General features: G+C 40.7%; 1 non-coding gene and 1 pseudogene across 1 annotated transcript; both read left to right on the plus strand.

The window, feature by feature from the left end:
- Positions 1 to 8,256: 8,256 nt before the first annotated feature.
- Positions 8,257 to 9,045, plus strand: LOC142871532 (large ribosomal subunit protein uL18m pseudogene; annotated as a pseudogene).
- Positions 9,046 to 14,895: 5,850 nt separating this feature from the next.
- Positions 14,896 to 14,997, plus strand: LOC142871679 (U6 spliceosomal RNA). The gene has a single exon (XR_012919902.1). It is a non-coding gene; the product is annotated as a U6 spliceosomal RNA (small nuclear RNA).
- Positions 14,998 to 15,328: the final 331 nt, after the last annotated feature.

Here is a 15,328-nt window from a genome sequence, read left to right on the forward strand (position 1 = left end):
TAAAAAAATTATTATCCTTTAATAAGTTCAATTCAAATATTCCCTTTTGGTAGGGATTTTTTTTTTTTTTTTTTGGTAAGACAGAATTTCACTCTGTTGCCCAGGTGAGTGCTGTGGTGTCAGCCTAGCTCACAGCAACCTGAAACTCCTGAGCTCAAGTTATCCTCCCGCCTTGGCCTCCCAGAGTGCTAGGATTATAGGCATGAACCACCACGCCCTGGCCTAGTAGGGATATTTTAGAGGAAAAGAGATTGTTTAGAAACTCATTGTTGGATTAGATGCAAAAAAGAATAGAATATTTGGTAAAAGTCATTCACTGCGCTCAACTGAAAGATGGGGTGGGTGGATGACTGATTTCTTAGAAGTTTTCATTCTATTAGTGTATCAGAAAATTGTGTAGGCATTTTATCAGAAATTCTAATTTCTTCCTAGAAGGAAGCTATTAATTACATCATGTAAAAAGATTACATCCTAGTCCAGGATGATTCCCAAATCTCCAGTCCAAAGCTATGTCTCTAAATACATACTACAGTCAGAGATCAAGGTAGTAAGTAATGCTGATAGTATGTACCCTTAATACGATTCAGTGAGAATGACATTTTACCTCTATGGCTTTCTTCCCAAAGAGCACTAACCCCAGTCTAATCATGAGATAAACATCAATCAAAACCCAACTGAGTGGCATTCTACAAAATAATTGACCAGTATTCTTTAAAACCATCAAAGTCATCAAAACCAAGGTAAGTCTGAGAAACTGTCATGGCCAAGAGGAACCTAAGGAGACCAAATGACTAAGTGTAATGTGATATCCTTGATGGGATCCTGGAACAGAGAATGGACATTATGAAAAAGGTAAGACAATCTGAATAAAGTATGGACTTTAGGTAATAATAATGTATTAATTAATATTGGTTCATGAATTGTAACAAATGTACCACACTAAGATAAGATATTAATAACAGAGGGTGTGGGGTATATAGGAACTCTCTTTACTATTTTAACAAGTTTTCTGTAAATCTAAGTATATTTTAGAATTAAAATTTTATTAACATAATTAAAAACACAGTGTAGACCCAATGATCACAATGAGCAACAGGATTGAAGTGGTATTCAGAAAGTTTTAGGCTGGATGTAGTGGCTCATGCCTATAATCCTAGCAGTCTGGGAAGCTGAGGCAGGAGGATCGCTTGAGTCCAGGAGTTAGAGGTTGCTGTGAGATAGGCTGACGCCATGGTACTCTACTCAGGGCAACAGAGTGAGACTCTGTCTCAGAAAAAAAAAAGAAAGAAAGTTTTAATATGTAAACATCTCAGGCCTTTCTGACATCAATTTACTGATCCTGTCTAGGCCTCACATTCTTCCACAATGAAGTGCAAATGGTCCCCGGCTACCCCATCCTCTAACACCGTGATCCCACAGTGGAGGGGATGGGCATGTCCAAAGTGTGCATGATGATCCATTAGGATGCTGGAAGAAAATGTTAGATTTCTATTTATATATATATATATATATATATATATATATTTTTTTTTTTTTTTTTTTTTTTTTTTGAGACAGAGTCTTGCTTTGTTGCCGAGGCTAGAGTGAGTGCTGTGGGGTCAGCCTAGCTCACAGCAACCTCAAACTCCTGGGCTCAAGCAGTCCTGCTGCCTCAGCCTCCCAAGTAGCTGGGACTACAGGCATGTGCCACCATGCCCGGCTAATTTTTTCTATATATATATATTAGTTGGCCAATTAATTTCTTTTTATTTATAGTAGAGACGGGGTCTCACTCTTGCTCAGGCTGGTTTCAAACTCTTGACCTCAAGCAATCCGCCCGCCTCGGCCTCCCAGAGTGCTAGGATTACAGGCGTGAGCCACCTCGCCCGGCCTCTATTTATATTTTTTAAATCTAAAAGAAATTCAGCTTTGCTAATATTTAATATACAGATAGATGCTGGCATCCTTCTTTGGTCTGGATGCCAGCTGGTTATGAATCATTTTGATGTCTTGAGAGAGAGATAGGAGTTACACAGCACAGATGGAATGATAACGGTGCTTTCTCATATTACATTTTTTGTGCTTAGGGTATGACATCAGTACATAAATTTTGCAGAAATAAGACTTTTACATAGCAGAATCTTTATAATACAGTAGTCTATGATGAAATGGTGATTGATTATAAAGATATTTGGCTTCACTCAGAGGTATGCTAGGCATTTCTTGTCAGATTATTTTTTTTTTTTTTTTTTTTTTTGAGACAGAGTCTCCCTTTGTTGCCTAGGCTAGAGTGAGTGCCATGGCGTCAGCCTAGCTCACAGCAACCTCAATCTCCTGGCTCAAGCAATCCTTCTGCCTCAGCCTCCCAAGTAGCTGGGACTACAGGCATGCGCCACCATGCCCGGCTAATTTTTATATATATATATATATTAGTTGGCCAATTAATTTCTTTCTATTTATAGTAGAGACGGGGTCTCGCTCTTGCTCAGGGTGGTTTCGAACTCCTGACCTCGAGCAATCCGCCCGCCTCGGCCTCCCAGAGAGCTAGGATTACAGGCGTGAGCCACCACGCCCGGCTCTTGTCAGATTATTAAAATAGTTGTCAGAATCTATAAATAACTTGTACTTTTCTTTTACAAAAAGGCAAGCATTTGAAATTTGCTAACTTTTTCGATGGTAATAAGGTGCTGTCAGTAGTATGCTATTTTACAAATACTAAGAAATGATATTTTAAATTCCTCATTCCTTCAAGGTAGCGTTGATATTTTGACAAGTGAGAAAACAGCTGCTTTTTGGAAAGCTATTACAAAAGAATATTTTGAAAAATGATATTTGAAAGTCTTTCTATTTTGGTACAATTTATTTTGTTTGTCAAAAATATACATGTATATAACTTATTAAAATGCTCATATTTGTACATATAAAACATTGGAAACAGTTTCTACTATGTTTAAGAGTCTTCCAAAAAAAAGACACAGATTCAGTGGATTTTAAATATTAAATACATTTATTAAAAATATAAAAATTTAATGTCTTCTGATTAATTGCAAATGCAACTCATTGACACCTTGAAAGATAAAAATTAACTAGCTGAATTTTAATAAAAAAACCTTCACAAAGGCCAGACATGGTGGTTCACATCTGTAATCCTAGCACTCTAGGAGGCCGAGGTGGGAGGATTGCTCAAGGTCAGGAGTTCCAGACCAGCCTGAGCAATAGTGAGACCCCATCTCTAATAAAAATAGAAAGAAATTAGCCAGACAACTAAAAAGAGAAAAAATTAGCCTGGCATGCCAGCGCATACCTATAATCCAGGTACTTAGGAGGCTGAGGCAAGGTTCCTTGAGCCTAGGAACTTGAGGTTACTGTGAGCTAGGCTGACGCCATAGCACTCTAGCCTAGGCAACAGAGCAAGACTCTGTCTCAAAAAAGGAAAACCTTCACAAAGTTAGTAGATGGGAGTGAAAAATTAATTTCATTATTGAGTAAACCCTATTCTTCCATTTAAATCCTTTATATTTTTGTCAGTTTTATTTCCATTAAAACCAAATAATGAACTAAATGGATCATAGAAACAAAAGTTTGAAGTAACATCATAGTGTGCTAAACTACTATTTCAAAAATAAGGCCGGGCTCGGTGGTTCATGCTTGTAATCCTAGCACTCTGGGAGGCCAAGGCGGGCGGATTGCTCGAGGTCAGGAGTTCGAAACCAGCCTGAGCAAGAGTGAGACCCTGTCTCTACTATAAATAGAAAGAAATGGGCCAACTAATATATATAGAAAAAAATTAGCCGGGGATGGTGGCACATGCTTGTAGTCCCAGCTACTTGGGAGGCTGAGGCAGCAGGATTGCTTGAGCCCAGGAGTTTGAGGTTGCTGTGAGCTAGGCCGACACCATGGCACTCACTCTAGCCTGGCCAACAAAGCAAGACTCTGTCTCAAAAAAAAAAAGAAAAAAAAACATAGTCAATCAGGTTGCTCTTTTAAAAAGTTAGCAGGAGTGGCTGGGCACAGTGGCTCATGTCTGTAATCCTAGGGCTTTGGGAGGCCTCGACAGCAGGAGGCTCACTTCAAGCAAGAGACCCAGACCAGCCTGGAAACATAGCAAGACCCCCACCTCTACAAAAAATAGAAAAATTAGCCTGGCCTACTCTGGAGGCTGAGGCAGAAAGATTGCTTGAGCCCAGAAATTTGAAGTTACAGTGAGCTATGATAATGCCACTGCACACTAGCCTAGGCAACAGAGTGAGACCCCTTCTCAAAAAAGAAAAAAGTTAGTAGGAAAAGAAAAGAAAAAAAGAGGTTTTTGTATAGATAATAAACAAAATTGTTTATACACAAATATAAATTTGTATATTTTTAAATACATAAAAAAGGCGGGGGGGCCAGGCATGGTGGCTCACGTCCATAATCTTAGCACTCTGGGAGGCCAAGGAGGGAGGATAGCTTGAGCTTAGGAGTTCGAGACCAGCCTGAGCAAGAGGGAGACCCCGTCTCTACTAAAATAGAAAAAATTAGCTGGGTGTGGTGGCACATGCCTGTAGTGCCAGCTACTCTAGAGGCTGAGGCAGGAGGATTGCTTGAGCCCAGGAGTTTGAAGTTGCAGTGAGCTATGATGATGCCACTGCACTCTACCCAAGGCAACAGAAGGGGACTGTCTCCCAAAAAAAAGAAAAATTTAGAGAATAAATTTCCACAAAGGTGGAGTTGTTATTCTTTTGCTTTCCACTCCTGTTTCCAGACTGTCATTCTCTCACCTGTAACTTCCATGCTCAGTCAAACACTGTGGCCTATCGTTCCTCTCTACCAGAAGCCCTGCCATTATGCAGGGTGACTTCAACAATTAAAAGGATGACCCATCTACTAGTGCCCTGATGACTCATTTCCCTGATCTTCTTAACATCCTTCTCACCTGCATAGCCCACACCTTTCATCACCCTTGGACTTTGTCATCATCTGTAATCTGCCACTTCCAGAATCTCTAATTCAAGCATCTTCTTTGACCACAAACTCCTCTCCTTCCAACTTGCTTATGTTAGGGCTCAGGACACACTACCCCAAAATAGGGCATCTTGGCATATTGAATATTTTAAGCTGAAGGAATTTGAGAAAATGGCAGAAGCAGGAAGGTCATTTTCACTCCTCCTCCTCTTATGAGGTAGGTAGGTCATAACACTTAGAAAGGGTTTTTCTGACCTTCCCCTAAGACCCTCATTGGAGAGGTGCTCTCTGTATACCCAATGGAAAGGAACATCCTTATCTCTGAAGACACAGGGACACAGAGAAGAATCTGAACAGGCCTTGCTAAGTCCCCTCACCCAGTTTATTACCATTATATGGTATCCCCCCTTTCCAATTATATTTCTCTACTCTTCATCAAACTTAGCATAAAAATACACATGTTTAACTGCTTCTTTGGGTCTTCATTTCCTTATGTGTGCTTTTCTCTTGTTAATCTGTCATTTGTTGTGGAGCCTCAGCCATGAACCCAGGATGGGTGAGGAAAAGATATTAACATTTTTTCCCTCTTACGCCTGTTAACTACTCCTTCGACTTTCACCTCATTGGGATGCTCATTCATTGACCCTCATGAGCTCTTTCAATTCTTTTCTTATCTTCCCTCCTGATCTAGCTTAGATTCCATGGTCTCTGATTTCACTATTTTGCCAAGATTCTAAACTCCATTGTTCTTCAATTTTTTTCACTTCATCCACCTGGACCCTCCAAACTCTAATGAACCTAATTATCTACTTTCTATATGACCCTGGTTGTGGGTAGTTTGTGCACTGCTCTATTGTAAAAAGCCATACAATAGGGCAGATTGGTTGGAGAGAAACTCCAACTGAGCTCTCAACATTACCCAAGCTTGGCCATCTCACTCCCCTAGTTTTTACTGTTTATGCAAACGTTCCCTCTCTCATTGATTCTGGTTCTCACTTCCTTACCCCACTCTCAGTCGATGACCTTACCTTTCTTCTTTACAGAAAAATTAGAAACCATCATTTGGCAGTCCACACGTTCTTACTACCTTACCTTCACCTGCACTCCTGTTGTCCTTTGCTCCTGTTTTAATGGAGAAACTATTCTTCCTCCTAATTGGAGCCAAATTCTCTTCCTGTGCTTTGGATCCTGTCTGCCCTGCCTTCTCAGAACTCTACCCAGTAGACTACAGTGATACCTCAGTATCCATGGGAGATTGGTTACAGGATCCCTCTTGAATACCAAAATCCATGGATGCTCAAGCCCCTTATATAAGACGGTATTGTATTTGCATATAACCTACATACATCTTACCAAATACTTTAAACCATTTCTAGATTACTAATACCTAATACAAGTGCTATGTAAATAGTTGTTATATTGCATTCTTTAGAAAATGATAAGAAAAAAGGTCTATACATGTTCAGTACAAATGCAACAGTCATTTTCATTTTTTCAAATATTTCCCATCCATGTTGGTTGAATCCATGTATGCAGTACCCACGGACCAACTGTGCGGTTTAGTTTCATCTATATATTTTCTACTTTTCCCTCTGAATGTGGTCCTTCTCAATGTTTTTTGTTGTTGTTGTTTTTTGTGAGATGGAATCTCACTGTCACCCTGACTAGGGTACAGTCTTGTTATCATAGCTTACTACAACCTCAAACTGGGCTCAAGCAATCCTTCTGCTTCAGCCTCCCAAGTAGCTGGTACTATAGTTGGTACTATATATCACTACACCTGGCTAATTTTTTCTATTTTTAGTAGAGATGGGGGTCTTGCTCCTGCTCAGGCTGGTCTTGAACTCAAACTCCTGAGCTCAAGCAGTGCTCCCACTCGGCCTCCCAGAGTGTTAGGGTTATAGGCATGAGCCACCGTGCCTGGCCTCAGTGGTTTTTAAATATTCTCATTTTTGTCTATTAAACAAAACAAAACCCTTCTGGATCCTATGTCCCCTTCTGTTTCCTTTCCTTCCACTCACTGTGTAGCCAGTTCCCTTCTGGGGTCCTGCTCTATTGCAACCCTGAAGGAGCTCTGATTGAGGTCACTACTTTCTCACTGGTGAGATTTGGGTGTCAGAAAATCCAATATTTTTTAGTCATCTTATTAATTTTTCAGCAACAGTTGACACAACCATTGCCTTCTCCTTCAAATGCTTATTTGTCCTAGCATCTGTGACACCATGCTTACTAAGTTTTTTCTTATACTTGTGGCCACACCTTCTGACTCTGCTCAAGAGTATCCTCCTCTGCCCAAGCATCCTTCTGTATCCTCCTCTGCCCAAGCAACAAGCCTTAGTATCCCTTCAACTCAGTCCTAGGCCCTCCTTCCTTCCCATCTTATACTCCCTGAATAGTTTCATCTATGCCTGAGACTTCACCAAGCACTTCCATATCAACAACTGCAGCTTCCCTTATGCATCCGAGCTCATGCCATCTGTCAACTCTTCTTGGAAGTCTCAGAGGCACCTCAAATTCAATATGTATATAACTGAACTTATGGTTTTCCCCCTCAAAACGGGGCCTTTTCTAGGAGTCCCATCTCAGTGTATGGTTATATTGGTCAGAAACCTAGGTGTTTCACTGATGTTTTGGTCTTCATTCCCCACCCTCTCTACTGCATCAACAAATTTTATATTTAAATTTTAAATGTTTCTACTCTCCAACACCACTGTCACTAGCTTTATCCAAGCTGCCATTTTTCTCTTCCCTGTACTATAGCAAAAGCTTCCTAATCATCTACTCAAATTTACTCAGTCTCCTCCAATCCTTTCTTCTCCCGGTAGCCAAAATAATCTTATAAAATGCATATCTGATCCCATAAAGCCCTTTAAAACCCTGTTAAAAACTCTTCAGTGACTCATAGGTAAACCCTGTTAAAAACCCTTCAGTGAGTGCTTTCTAGAAAGGTGGTTGGAAAGGTGCAGCTTGGAGTTGTGGGGGTGTAGTGGGAGGGGCTGGACCTGAGCTGGATTTGTGAATGAGTATCCCGTTTTAGCTTTATTCTCTCTTCCTTGTCCTCCTTAAATGCTCGTTTGGAGCACATGACTCAAGTCAGTCTGCTTTGTTCCAGGGCTCAGGAGTATAAATTTGGGGGCCTGAACCTGGATGGGATGAGCCAGTTTTTCCTGTGGGCCTTATAGGAAAGTTTTTGGTTCGAGGAAGACAACCACTCCCTCTTGAGGACAAAACTGTGAATCTTGCTCTGTCCCATTTCTTCCCAGTGCTCAGTTGGGGTGTGTATACCTGACAGTGGTCAGTCTTAAGCCATGTGACCTGAGGACCCAAACATGATGACCTGAAGTTGTGCATGCCCAGTGTAGGTTTGCAGCCCTCTCAACCAGTTCCAAACTGACAATGAAACCTGAAGTGGACCCTCAGGAGAATGAAGCTGTTGCCCCAGAGTTCACCAACTGGAACCCTGGAATGTGGAGCTCTTATCTGTAAAGAGCAGAGTTGGGGGACAGTGTGGCCTTCTTGTGAATTCTGGCACAGGTTGTGAATTGTAAGGACTCAGCATCATATAGAAGTGCTCATTGAGCATTGAAATGGATAGGTTGTGGTTTCAGCATCCACTCGTGAATGGGCTATTAAAAAACACCTTTATAGTACCAGAAACATGGTAGCTTATGAGAGTATAGGATGGGTGCTGGCAGAGAGATGCTTAGAGGCAGGAATCAACTTCATGGTCTACCAACCAACCCGTTGGGAGGCAGCCTCAGAATCAGTGAAACAACTACAGAGTGCCATGACAGAAGGTGGTGTGGTTCTACAGGAACCTTGGGGAACCTATGAATAAAATAGAAGCATTAATTGTTTTGAATGTGATGAAGCTTTCAGCTGCTACAGCCACCAAAAAAACATCTGGAAGAACAGCTTGGAAATTTATAGTAATAATATCATGGTGGAATATTATTTGTAGTTAAAGTAATACCACTTCCCCTCATGTATGTGTGTTTTTTAAATCAAGGGCTAAATTCTTCCCCTCTCCTAAACATGATGTTAGGTTTTAGTCTGAGATGGTTGGTTCTTGGCATGCCCATGGTCGAAGAACAACCAGACATGCCAAAGTTAGGCCAGCACGAAAATGAGGTTTATTGAGGAGCAAAAGATAGGATCATAGGGCAAGAGCAAGATATAGGTTTACAGAGCATGATACATATGCCATGGATAATGACCAAACCCATTATCTCAACAGGGCAGGCAAAAAGAAGAACAGAGAGAGAGAGCTTGGCTATGGTCTGCATACTATTTTAAAGTATCTAGATAGAGACCTTCCTTGTGGTTCAGAGGTCACCATGGAACCACTTTGATTAGACAGTTGGGAGTCACATGACCTGAGCCTTCACTATGCATGTGGGTTCTAGGTCACTTTCCAGACTTTATAGTACCTGTGTGGCTTGGCCTGTGGCCTAGAGAGTCCTCTGTGTTCTTTTGCAGCTGGCATGCCAAATTCTGATTGGCAAATTCATAGGGTATTCCCTCCTTCCCCAGGTGTGGAGAATTAGAGCTGGGCAGGACCCAGATAGAGGCAACAACACCAACTTTGGTCCCTAGGAGACCTGGAATCCCTCACTGTCTACCTGACAGTGAGAGAAGTATTTTAAAACGCAGTCATCAATTATAATCAACTTTGAAAGACAAATTAAAAGTTGTTTATAAGTTGTAAAATAAAGGCATATTATGGACTCTTAAATAAATAAATAAAAATAAAACCCTTTCAGTGACTCATGGGTAAACACTAAAATTCTTTTTAGTGTTTTTTTCTGAGACAGAGTCTTACTCTGTTGCTCAGGCTAGAGTGCTGTGGCATCAGCCTAGCTCACAGCAACCTCAAATTCCTGGGCTCAAGCAAGCCTCCTGGCTCAGCCTCCCAAGTAGCTGGGACTACAGGCATGTGCCACCATGCCTGGCTAAATTTTTCTATATATATTTAGTTGTCCAGCTAATTTCTTTCTATTTTTAGTAGAGACGGGGTCATGCTCTTGCTCAGGCTGGTCTCAAAGTCCTGAGCTCAAATGGTCCACCTGCCTTGGCCTCCCTGAGTGCTAGGATTACAGGCATGAGCCACTGTGCCCGGCCCACTTTTTTTTTTTTTTTACACAGGGTCTCACTCTATTGCCCAGGCTGGAGTGCAGTGAGTGGCATGGGCTCAAGCAATTGTCCTGCCTTAGCCTCCCAAGTAGAGTAGCTAGGACAATAGGCACAGGCTACTGCACTGGCTATGTTTTAAATTTTTTGTAGAGACGGAGTCTCACTATGTTATTCAAGCTATTCTTGAACTCCTGGCCTCAAGGTATCCTCCTTGGACTTGTCCTCCAAAAGTGCTGGGATTACAGGTATGAGATGAGCCACTGTGCCCAGCCTTAATACACTCTTTTTCTTTTTTTTTTATTTCAGCATATTATGGGGTTACAAATTTTAAGGTTTCAAATAATGCCCTCTCCTCCCCTCCCCCCACAAGTCTGACCTTCCAGTGTGACCATCCCCCTGACGGTGCACGTCTCACTCATTATGTATGTATATACCCACCCCCTCCCCCTTCCCCCCTGCACAATACCCAATTACTGTAGTTCCTATGTGTCCACTTAGGTGCTGCTCAGTTAATATCAGTTTGCTGGTGAGTACATGTGGTGCTTGTTTTTCCATTCTTGGGATACTTCACTTAGTAGTGTGGTCTAACCAGCTGTAACCAGGAAAATACAAGGTGTGCTATATCACCGTTGTTTCTTAGAGCTGAATAGTACTCCATGGTATATATATATATATATATATACACTCTTTTTTTTTTTTTTTTTTGAGACAGAGTCTCGCTTTGTTGCCCAGGCTAGAGTGAATGCCGTGGTGTCAGCCTAGTTCACCGCAACCTCCAACTCCTGGGCTCAAGCAATCCTCCTGCCTCAGCCTCCCGAGTAGCTGGGACGACAGGCATGCGCCAACATGCCCGGCTAATTTTTTCTATATATGTTAGTTGGCCAATTAATTTCTTTCTATTTATAGTAGAGACAGGGTCTCGCTCTTGCTCAGGCTGGTTTTGAACTCCTGACCTCGAGCAATCCTCCCGCCTCAGCCTCCCAGAGTGCTAGGATTACAGGCATGAGCCACCTCGCCTGGCCATACACTCTTAAATAACCAATGGGTCAAGGAAAAATATCACATGGGAAATTGCAAAATACTTTCAGATGAGTGAAAACAAACATATAATATACAAAAACTTTTGAGATGCAGTTCAAATGAAGTTTGAAATAAATTAATGACTGTAAACACCTATTTTAAGAAGAAAGGACTGAGAGCAGTGGCTTGTGCCTATTATCCCAGCATTTTGAGAAGCTGAGGTGGGAGGACTGCTTGTAGCTAGGAGTTCAATAATAGTCTGGGCAACATGGTGAGACCTGTTTCTATTAAAAAATTAGCCAGGCATGGTGGCATTTGTCCACAGTCCTAGCCACTTGAGAGGCTGAGGTGGGAAGATTGCTTGAGCCCAGGAATTTGAAGCTGCAGTGAGCGGTGATCATGCCACTGTACCCCAGTGACAGAATGAGGAACCTGTCTCTAAAAAAAGAACAAAAACAAAAAACAACAGATAACCTTACAATTTCAGTAATTAGAAAAAGGAGACTAAACCCAAAGCAACAGAAGGAAGGAAATAGTAAAGACTAGAGCAGAAATAGGCCAGGCGCGGTAGCTCACGCCTGTAATCCTAGCACTCTGGGAGGCCGAGGCGGGTGGATCACTCAAGGTCAGGAGTTCGAAACCAGCCTGAGCAAGAGTGAGACCCCGTCTCTACTATAAATAGAAAGAAATTAATTGGCCAACTAATATATATAGAAAAAATTAGCCGAGCATGGTGGCACATGCCTGTAGTCCCAGCTACTCCGGAGGCTGAGGCAGCAAGATCGCTTGAGCCCAGGAGTTTGAGGTTGCTGTGAGCCAGGCTGACGCCAGGGCACTCACTCTAGCCTGGGCAACAAAGCGAGACTCTGTCTCAAAAAAAAAAAAAAAAAAAAAAAAAAGGACTAGAGCAGAAATAAATGAAGTAGAGAAGAAAAAACCAATATAATCAACAAACCAAAAGTAAGTTCTTTCAAAATATCAACAAAGTTGACAAACCTCTAACTAGACTGACCAGGGGGAAAAAAAAGGCATGACTCAAATTCCTAAAATTAGGAATGAAAGAGGTGACATCACTACTAACTTTGCAGAAATAAGGGAACACTATGAACATGCCAACAAACTAGATGAATGAAACAGACAAATTTCTAGAAATAGACGAACTACCAAAACTGAATCAAGAAGTAAAAAATATGAATAGAACTATAATGAGTAAAGAAATTGAATCAACAATCAAAATCTTTTTTTTTTTTTTGAGACAGAATCTCACTCTGTTGCCCAGGTTGGAGTGTCATGGCATCAGCCTAGCTTACAGCAACCTCAAACTCCTGGGCTCAAGCTGTCCTCCTGCCTCAGCCTCCTGAATAGCTGGGACTACAGGCACACGCCACCATGCCCGGCTCATTTTATATATATATATATTTTTTTTTTTTCAGTTGTCTAGCTAATTTCTTTCTGTTTTTTTATTAGAGGCGGGGGCGGGGAAGGGGGTCTCACTCTTGCTCAGGCTGGTCTTGAACTCCTGAGCTCAAAGGATCCTCCTGGCTAGCCTCCCAGAGCACTAGGATTACAGGTGTGAGCCACCACACCTGGCCAACAATCACAATCTTTCACACCTTCTGGGTGCAGTGGCTCACGCCTGTAATCCTGGCACTCTGGGAGACTGAGGCGGCTGGATCATTTGAGCCCTGGAGTTGGAGACCAGCCTGAGCAAGAGCAAGACCCCCGCCTCTACTAAAAAAATAGAAAGAAATTAGCTGGACAACTAAAATTATATAGAAAAAATTAGCCGGGCATGGTGGCATATGCCTGTAGTCCCAGCTATTCAGGAGGCTGAGGCAGAAGGATCATTTGAGCCCAGGAGTTTGAGGTTGCTGTGAGCTAGGATGATGCCATGGCACTCTAGCCTGGGCAACAGAGTCTGTCTCAAAAAAAAAAAAGAATCTTTCACACAAAGCAAAGTAAAGCCCAGGCTAGATGGCTTCCCTTGTGAATTATACTAAACCTTTAAAAAAGAATTAACATCCTCATTTGTATAGTAGTGAACATTAATAAAAAAATAAAAACAAAAATAAAAAAGAATTAATATTAATCCTTCACAAACTCTTGTAAAAAATAGAGGAGGGTGTACTTTCTAACTCATTTTATGAGGCTAGTATTATCCTTATACCAAAACCAGACAAAGAAATCACAAGAAACAAAATCTGCAGCTCAAAATTCCTTATGAATATAGTTACAAAAATCCTCAACAAAATATTAGCAAAGTGAATCCAGCAACATACAAAAAGGAGTATACACCATGACCAAGTAGGGTTTATCTCAGGAATGAAAAGTTGGTTTAATATATGAAAATCAATCAACATAATACACCATACTAATAGAATATAGGACAAAAATCATATGATCATCTTGTGCTTTTTTAGACAGAGTCTCACTCTGTTGACCGGGCTGGAGTGCTGTGGCATCAGCTTAGCTAACAGCAACCTCAAACTCCTGGGCTCAAGCAATCCTCCTGCCTCAGCCTCCCGAGTAGCTGGGACTACAGGCATACGCCACCATGCCCAACTAATTTTTTCTATATATATATTAGTTGGCCAATTAATTTCTTTCTATTTATAGTAGAGACGGGGTCTCGCTCTTGCTCAGGCTGGTTTCGAACTCCTGACCTCGAGCAATCCGCCCACCTCAGCCTCCCAGAGTGTTAGGATTACAGGTGTGAGCCATATGATCATCTTAATAAACAAAAACCATTTGACAAAATCCAACACGTTTTCATGATAAAAGTATTCTATAACTAGGAATAGAAGAAAACTTCTGTAGTCTAATAAACAGTATCTGCATAAGATTCATAGCTAACATAATATTAAATGATAACTAAAAGACTAAAACCTTCCCCCTAATATAAGAAATAAGACAAGATATCTGCTCTTACTACTTCCATTCAACATTGTAGTAGAGGTTCTAGTCAAGGCAATTAGGCAAGAAAAAGATATAGAAGGCACCCAGATTAAAAAAGAAGTAAAACTATTTCTTTTAACAGATGACATGATTTGTACATAGAACATTTAAGGAAGCCATAAAAAAACTATTAAGCTAATAAATAGGTTAAGCAGGGTACAAAGTCAATATATAAAAATCTACTGTATGTCTATATACTAGTAATTCAATGGAAGAAAGAATCATCCTTTAAACAAATGGTGCTGGGATGACAGGATATCCACATGCAAAAGAATGAAGTTGGACCCCTACCTCACACCATATACAAAAATTAACTCAAAATGAATCATATATATAACTGTAAGATCTAAAACTATAAAACTCTTAGAAGAAATATCGAGTAAACATTTGTGACCTTGTATTAGGCAGTGGTTTCTTAGATATGACATGAAAAGCAAAAATGACAAAAGAAAAAAATATATAATTGGGGCTTATCAAAATTAAAAATTTTGTGCTTCAAAGAAAACAATCAAGAGAGTGAGTGCTTCATCTTATATTTTCATGGTTAGAGCTGGTTAGACCATACTACTAAGTGAAGTATCCCAAGAATGGAAAAACAAGCACCACATATACTCACCAGCAAACTGGTATTAACTGAGCAGCACCTAAGTGGACACATAGGAACTACAGTAATTGGGTATTATGCAGGGGGGAGGGGGGAGGGGGGAGGGGGTGGGTATATACATACATAATGAGTGAGACGTGCACCGTCAGGGGGATGGTCACACTGGAAGGTCGGACTTGTGTGTGTGGGGAAGGGCATTTATTGAAACCTTAAAATTTGTACCCCCATAATATGCCGAAATAAAAAAAAAAAAGAGAGTGAGTGCTTGCTTTGGCAGCATATATACTAATTGGAATGATACAGAGAAGATTAGCATGATCCCTGCAAAAAAAAAAAAAGAAAGTGAAAAGACAACCCAAAGAATGGGAAAAAATATTTACAAATCATATGTCTGATAAGGAAATTGTATCTAGAATATGTAAAGAACTCTTATTAACTTGGAATAAAAAGACAAACACTCAATTTAAAAATGGGCAAAGGATCTAAATAGACATTTCTCCAACAAAGATATGTAAATGTCCAATAAGTACATGAAAATGTGCTCAACATCAATAGCCATCAGGGAATTGCAAATCACTTCAACTACTAGTATGGTTATAATAAAAAACATTGGCAGAGATGTGGAAAAATAAGAACCCTCATACATTGCCTGTGGGAATGTAAAATGGTCAGCTGGTATGAAAAACAGTTTGGCAC

The sequence above is a fragment of the Microcebus murinus genome, chromosome 6, assembly GCF_040939455.1.
Source record: "Microcebus murinus isolate Inina chromosome 6, M.murinus_Inina_mat1.0, whole genome shotgun sequence".
NCBI classification, from domain to species: Eukaryota; Metazoa; Chordata; class Mammalia; order Primates; family Cheirogaleidae; genus Microcebus; species Microcebus murinus.